Consider the following 7,868-nt stretch of genomic DNA (forward strand, 5'->3'; position numbering starts at 1 on the left):
GGGGGAAATGGTCCACTTCGGCGGTGGGAGCCGTGCCCGGGTGGGTGGGGGCTTTCCCGGGATTCACCTGTTTGGGGTCCGCACCCCCTCCACCGGGGGCTGATTTTAACCCCACGACTCGGCCTTTCAAAGGCCTTGAGCCCGCAGCCTCTTAAACTCATTTGTTTGATCAACAAACATGCGTTGAACGCCACCGTGTGCAGGACTTAGAGCACATAGTGTACCGAGGGGTGGGAAGGAGGCTGACCGGGACCAAAGCAGGGGATAAATATGATAACATTGGGGCGCAAATGTGAGGTGGAGTCGTAGACAGCCTGTGCAAGGGCCCTGGGGTGTGGGGGGCACCAGGGGGCTGGTGCAGTCGGAAGTGGGGAGCCTCGGGGGCCTGGGAGCAGCGTGGATTTGTTCCGAGGAGCTTCTGGAGGCCGTGGAGCCGGGGTCATGGGTGTGATTTTCGTTTAGAAAAGCGAGCCCCGGTCTGGGAAGCCAGCGCGCAGCCCCCCGTCCCTCTGATGGAGGAGAGAGGCAGTGGCTGGAGCCGGGGCAGGTGGGAGCGGGGCCAGCAGGTGGAGCCTCCCTGGCCTCGGGGTCCTGAATCTCCTTTCCCCTCCGAGATGGGCCCTGCAGAGAGCTGCCGCCTTCTTCCTTCCGGCCGGCAGATCCCGGGTGTCCTCCCAGGAACAGGAGGGGAAACTGAGGCCCACAGAGCCACCCAGCCAGGGGTTTTGGGATGCAGGGCCTCCAGCTTGGGCCTGGGTGCGGCACCATCACAGCCGATCAATGGGGATCTCACGGGCCTGGGAACTTGTCAAAAGGGCTGGCTGGTTGTGGGGTGGCTTGAGGGGCGGGTGAGCCCCAGCTGTCCCATCCCAGCCTGTCCCGGGCCACCCTGCGTCCATCTAGAACGCACTGTGGACACACCCGGGGGTCCCCCCTGCACAGAGGAGGAAACAGGCCCCCAGGAGGGGTGATGGAGCGCACCCCCTGGCGTGGGGCTCGAACCCGGAGCCTGCAGCCCCCACGTCCTCCAGTCCTGCTGGACAGACTTACTCCACGGACGCGTCCTTCTCGCCCTGTGCCGGGCTCACACGGGCTGTTCACGGGGGGGTGGTGAGCTCCCCATCCATCCGTGGACATGTCCAATGCAGCGGGGAAGGGGTGGGGGCCAGTCCGTGCCCTCCAGCTCACCGCCCCGTCCTCTTTGAGCCTGTTCCCTGGGAAGTGGCCCCCCGGGGCTGGAGGGGAGACCGAGGCACGGGATAGCAGATACCCGGGAGCCGTGGTCCCCGCCGGGTGTGGCGTCTGGGGGCCGCGGGGGGCCGGGCCGATGCCATCTGACAGCCGGCTGCCCCCGTCCGCCTGCCGTGCCAATTAGTGCAGCCGGCAGGGGGGCGCCACGGCGGGCCGGGGGCGTGGGAGGGGGGCGGAGCAGCCTGCACCCTCCCTGCTGCCGGCCCTTGCTGTGCCTCAGTTTCCCTCCCAACCTGTGCCAGGAGGAGTGAGGTGGAGGCGGCTTGGGGGAGTGTCCCGGCCCGCGGGAAGATCAACGGAAGCTCCAAGTCCCGTGAAGGAGGAATGGTATGGGACAAGAGACACGAAGAACGACAGCAAGACAGGTATTCTGATCAAGCTGCAAAACTTTATTGAGGAGGCTGAGCATATATACTCTAGGGAGGGGCGGGGATGGCTAGTAAGGACAGTGGCGGCCTAGGATGGGCGGCTGCTGTTGCTGGGGTGGAAGGCAGATGTAGGGTTAGTGCTTTTGGCGCGAACCGCTTCCGTAAAGAAGGCTGAGGGCAGCCCAAGCTGTTGTTGCATCAGCCCTGGCGGCCATGTTTCCGGCATTGCTGACAGGTGGACTTCATGCATGCTACCCTAATCGCCCACAACATCTCCTCCCTTTGTTTTTCAAAAGGATGGAGGGAGAATGCTGATTGAGCATTCTTTTGGCATTAACCTGCTGGGGGAAGTAGAGGCCTCATTCCCCAAGTTGTTTGTGGCTCTGTTTTTCTGGGGAGGGGGATTTTTGCAGAGCAAACCCCTATGCAAATGAGGCATACTTCTCAAGGAGCTCGAAAATGGCCTTTAATTGTTTTGGCCCTCCTTTGCAGTGCTTTGCCTCACACCCAGCGGTACCAATCAAGTCACACGCTTGAAGCATACTTTCGAGTTATATGCTGCTCCCGTAGGAGGGGGCCTTTCACCCGTAAGGGTGGGTAGCAGTTAGTTAATCTGGATTTATACCTTGGTCAGCGAGGTGAAGCCGGTGATAGTGCACTTGAATAGGCTTGCCTAGGGCAGAATCAATTTGGTCCTTTACTAGCTGTATTATTCTTTTGATGGCCCAAGGTGCAAAGGATATTATAAGGAGTATGGTTATTAAGGGGCCTAGTATAGGGAGGATGTAAGGAAGGATTTCGTTGAACCCCCAGGAGGCACCTCCTTGGGTTTCCCGTTCATGTTTGCGGTTTGTAATTCCTTCCCTAAGTTTGGTCATGGAATCTCTAACTACGCCAGAATGGTCAGCGTAAAAGCAACATTCCTCACCTAGTGCAGCACAAAGTCCTCCTTGCTTAAGGAAAAGTAGATCTAAGCCTCTCCTGTTTTGGAGAACAACCTCCGATAAAGATGTAAGGGATTTCTCAAGATGGGTGATGGAGGTTTCAATGTGGGCTAAATCTTCGTCTATAGCAGCTCTTAGGTGGGAGAGGCCTTGGCGTTGGAGAATGATAGAGGCGGTTCCGGTGCCCAAGCCAGCAATGCCTAAAAGAGAGGCAATAGTGACAGCCGTGACAAGTTCTCTTTTGCTTCTTAGCGTGGTTGGAGGCTGCGTGTCCCAGTGTTGATAAAGGTCTTTTTCTTTATGGAAGAGGACACGGGGTAGCACAGCCACCAAGAGGCACATTTCCTTTGTTTCAGTGAGGGCTCTTGCTGATACGCAAGGAGTAAGCCCCGTGGAAGAGCACAGCCATCTTGCCCCTGTTGGGGGGAACATAGAATTTACCTTGCGATGGAAAGGACGACTGTGCACAGACCTTTTTTAAGGAGGGGGAAACGTTACCAATACAATGCCCAGAGTGGATAACGGATTGCATGGTGAGGCTGATTTTTGTTGTATTCCAAGGACATTGGGGAGGATTGTCTTCGTTAGAAATATTAAATGAGGTATTAAGGGCTACAGCGTCATAAAAAGGGGGGTTGACAGAGAAACATAGCCAACAACTGCGAGTAAGGTTAGGCTGGGAGGAGTTTAGGGAGAGAAAGGTGGCCTGGAGCACTGTTCAAAGTGAGTTATAGATTGGCTTAAGCGCTATGGAAGAGCTTGAGGGTGACAATGTTGAGTTGGTAGTAGAGAAAGAATCAGCTGAGATGGTAGTAGAGGAATAATTGGCGGGTTTGCGAGGAGGGGTAGTTGGGGGCAGGGGAGCGAGCACTACATTTGGCCCAATGGCGAATGGTTTTTGCTGTACCGCTTCCTTTTTTATTGTGATAAGACTCCCTGGGTCGACTCCTTCCAAATAGACTCTGAAGCCCCAGGTTCGACCGATTAGCCAAGAGGGATCAGTAGGGAGCTGTACGGTGAGATTTAGTTTCTGACAATTATATTTATCGTAATAAGGATTGATGGAATGGTCACGGGGCTTGCAGCCAAGAGGGGCCCATTTTAAAGTTAGGTAATGATCAGGGGCGTAAGGCTCCCAAGTAGTGGCTAATGTTTCACACCCCCAGTATGCACAGTAGTATTGGTTGGGAGCATTGCAGTACTGTTTCCCGGGGTTTGAGGATGGGCACATGTAATACTGGGCCTGGTTAAGGCAAGGTGTGCCCTCCGGGAACAGGATTAGATCGCAGGGGTAAATGACGAAGGAAGGGCGTCCTGCGGTAACGTGGGTTTGCACAATCTTGGAATCTTCCCATCGTGCCAAGGTCCATTTCCAAGGCTGGTGGGAATTGGGACTGTGGATAGCGGTACCTGGGTCACTAAGCACACTCTGCAGGAGAAAATGTAAGGTGGCAACCTTAAATGGCAGTAGGCTTAACAAGGCCATACTAATAGGGGCTATAGGTTTCTTCTGTTAAGGAAAGCAAGCTAGCAGAGTGATGCACCCTACAATGCACAAGTACGTTATAGCGACCAGGATTTTTTCTAACGGGTTTCAATGTTCTGGGGCAACAGCTGCCAATCCGGCTGCAAACAGCAAGGCCAGAAGACCAATTGGTAAGAGCCAATAGTTCATGTGGCCTCAGTGATGGGGCAAACCTGTAAGTCGGGCTTCTCTTGGTTGCCGGCTGTGCACGTAGGTTGGGCGTGTTCTGGGCAGGCTACAGCAAGGTTGGCGACATGCTGGAAGAAAAAAAAAGAAAAAATTTTTTCTCAGGGAGAGGTTTGTTCCCTGGAAAGGTTACTGTCAAAGGGAAGGGGGGATTTTGGGGCTTGTTCTGACAGTGGAGGATTAACATGTCTAATTAGTCTTTCTGGAAGCCAGCGAGGACCCTCTTTTTGTTGGTCATATATGCAAGCAGAGCCTCGTCCCCAGATGATAACGGGGTCGGGCCCGTTCCATTTTGATGTTGAGGGGTCGCACCACATAACGGTGGCTTGCTGCGTTCGTGTTTTGGGATGCCAGTGTCTATCAGCTGCAGTGTCCTTCATCATCCAGAGTTAGGAAGTTAAGAACAAAAAGAGCATGATGTAAAAGATCTCGAGGGCGTTGTTTTGTGAGATTGAGAGTGCTATCAGCTAGACGGCACAGGGCATTTTTTAGGGTGCGATGTGCTCGTTCTACTACTCCTTGCCCCTGGGGGTTATATGGTATTCCTGTAGTATGCTTGATTTGTAATTGTTGACAGAAGGTTTGAAAATTTTTGCCAGTGTATCCAGGTCCATTGTCTGTTTTAATGAGCTTAGGCTGGCCTAAGATGGTGAAACAATGTAGTAAATGAGAGATAACATGTTTTGAAGCTTCTCCTGATTGTAGGCTAGCTTGAATGAATCCACTATATGTGTCAACACAAACATGAATATATTTGAGTTGCCCAAAACTGGCAAAGTGGGTGACATCCATTTGCCAGATTTCATTTGGGATGAGTCCTTTTGGATTGACTCCCAAGTGAGGGACTGGCAATTGGGTTACACAATTTTTGCAGGTTTTAACAATTTCCCTTGCTTGTTCTCTTGTAATATTGAATTTTAGGCGGAGAGTGTTTGCATTTAGGTGGTGTTGAGCATGGGCTTGGGAAGCTAAGGTTAGAGAATCGCAGAGATTGGGGCATTGCCTTTTGCAAGAGGACCCGGTAGATTTTGGTGGGCACGGAGGTGCCCCATGAAGAAGGGGTGCTGTCATTTGAGAATTAGTTTTTGTAGTTGTGAGAATAAGGGGACTGCATTGGAGGAAGGTTTGATAAATGGAGTTGTTTCTAATAGCGGTATAGACTGGGCTATGTATGCGCTATCAGTGTATAAATTAAAAGGTTGGTTTTGAAGGTGGGAAAAAACCTGCAGGACTGCATAGAGCTCGACAAGTTGAGCTGAAGTATAGGGAGAGTGCATGGAAAGTGCTTGGCTCTGGATGACGTATGCTGTGGTCCCATTTGCTGAACCGTCAGTAAAGACTAAGATAGCAGAGTCTATGGGTTTTGCTTTAGTGACCTTTGGGAAGGTGAACTGATGAATTTTAGCGAACTGAATTAATGGATCGCCGGGGTAATGGTTATCAATATTGCCTGGAAACAAAGAGCATGCAATAGCCCACTCATCGTTGGTTTGGGAGAGCCAATGGATTTGATCTTGAGTGTACGGGACGATAAGGGAATCGAGGTCTTTTCCAAACAATTGGCGACTAGTTTGTTGGCCTTTAGTTATGAGGGCAGCTATAAGAGAAATGTATGGCGAGAGCACTTTTGATGGAGTAGCAGGGAGGTGAACCCAGAGCAATGGGTGGCCTCGCCCATTTGGCTGTTTTAAATTGGATTGCCAGAAAACCCCTGTAGGTGTATGAATTGTAGCAAGAATTATAAAGATTTAAGGTTGGTGGTAATTTATTTGATAGCAAGTTTGACTTTGGATAGCTTGATTTATGATGGTAAGCGCTTGCATTGCCTCTGGAGTTACGCTTCGGGGAGAGGAGGGGTTTGCGTCTCCCTTTAAGATATTATTGAGCGGCAGGAGAGTTTCAGTGGGCAGTTTTAGGTAGGGGCGAAGCCATTGAATGTCCCCTAAAAGTTTTTGGAAGTCATTTAGCGTTAATAGATGGGAGGTTCGCAGTTGAATGCGGGGTGTTAAAACTTGCTGGTGCCAAAGCTCGAACCCCAGATAGGAAAAGGGGTCCGAAGTTTGCACCTTGTCAGGAGCTATTTGAAGACCTCTTGCTGTTAAATTTTTTAGAAGGTCTTGAAAACAAGAGTGTAAGTTGGACATGTTTGGACCTGCTAACAGGATATCATCCATGTAATGAAGGATGTAGATTTGTGGCCATAGGTGTCTGATGGGGTTAACAGCATCGGCAACAAACTTTTGGCATAAGGTTGGACTATTGGCCATACCTTGTGGCAAGACCTTCCATTGGAATCGGGGCATAGGGCCTTGAAAGTTGATTTGAGGAACACTAAAGGCGAAATGGTGCCTGTCTTCCGGGTGAAGCGGTATGGAAAAAAAACAGTCCTTTAAATCTATAACTATTTTGTGGAAACCGATAGGGATAGCAACTGGCGAAGGGAGACCAGGTTGTAGCGCCCCCATGGGCACCATTGCTTTGTTCACAGCTCGTAAATCCTGTAACAGTCTCCATTTGCCTGACCTTTTTTTTATTACAAAAATGGGAGTGTTCCAAGGGGACTGAGTAGGCTCAATATGTCCGGCGTTAAGTTGTTCCTGTACTAACTCTATCGCCGCTAGGGTTTTTTCCTGAGTCAGGGGCCACTGATCAACCCATACTGGTTCTACAGATTTCCAAGAGATTTTTTCAGCATGGGGTACAGGGATGTCAGCGGCCATCAGGCTAAATTTTGGGAGAGCCCGAGTCCTGTTGTAGCTGTATTAGGTGTTATAGAGATGGGCTGTCTTATTCCTTGATTAGCTTTGCCTAGGCCTTTGCCAGGGACAAAGTTCATTTTGAGCATTTGAGCAGTAACTGTATCACTAGGGCTGCACATAAAAACTTTCATTTGAGTTAGGATATCTCTACCCCAGAGATTAACGGGGAGATGGGGGATAATATATGGTATAACTGTACCAGCGTTCCCTTCCTCATCCTCCCATTTTAGGGCTTGTGAACTTTGTAGAGGATTTGTGGCTTCGCCTATTCCTTGTAAGTGGGTGGCAGCGGCCGTGAGGGGCCAGGATTTTGGCCAGTGGTTTGAGGATATAACTGTGGAATCGGCCCCTGTGTCTAAGATTCCTTCAAATAGCTTGCCATTAAGTTTTAGTTTTAAGGTGGGCCAATTATGGGATATTGGCTGTGCCCAAAAAATGTCGGAGGACCCAGGGCCCTCTGTGGGGCGCTGGAGTTTTTTGAAGTTGGAGTTGACATGCTGAATGGGGAGTATTATAAGTTGTGCTATTCGAGTGCCAGAGGGAATAGGGATAAGATTGTTTGAGGTAGCTGCGATTATTTGTATTTCACCTTTAAAGTCATTATCTAGTACACCTGGGATGACTTGAACTCCGCGCAGGGTGACACTAGTTCTCCCTAGAATGAGACCAAAGGTATTTGGGGGTAAAAGTCCATAGACTCCTGTTGGTATGAGGAGAGGACTGGTTTCTGGGGTTAATATTGATTCGGAGGCGGTACAGAGGTCCATTCCTGCGCTCCCTGCTGTAGCTCTCCATAAGTCTGAGATATGGCAGCGTGGTTTGTGGTTGGGAGCAC

Source organism: Choloepus didactylus, assembly GCF_015220235.1.
Source record: "Choloepus didactylus isolate mChoDid1 chromosome 25 unlocalized genomic scaffold, mChoDid1.pri SUPER_25_unloc1, whole genome shotgun sequence".
In the NCBI taxonomy this organism is placed as follows: Eukaryota; Metazoa; Chordata; class Mammalia; order Pilosa; family Megalonychidae; genus Choloepus; species Choloepus didactylus.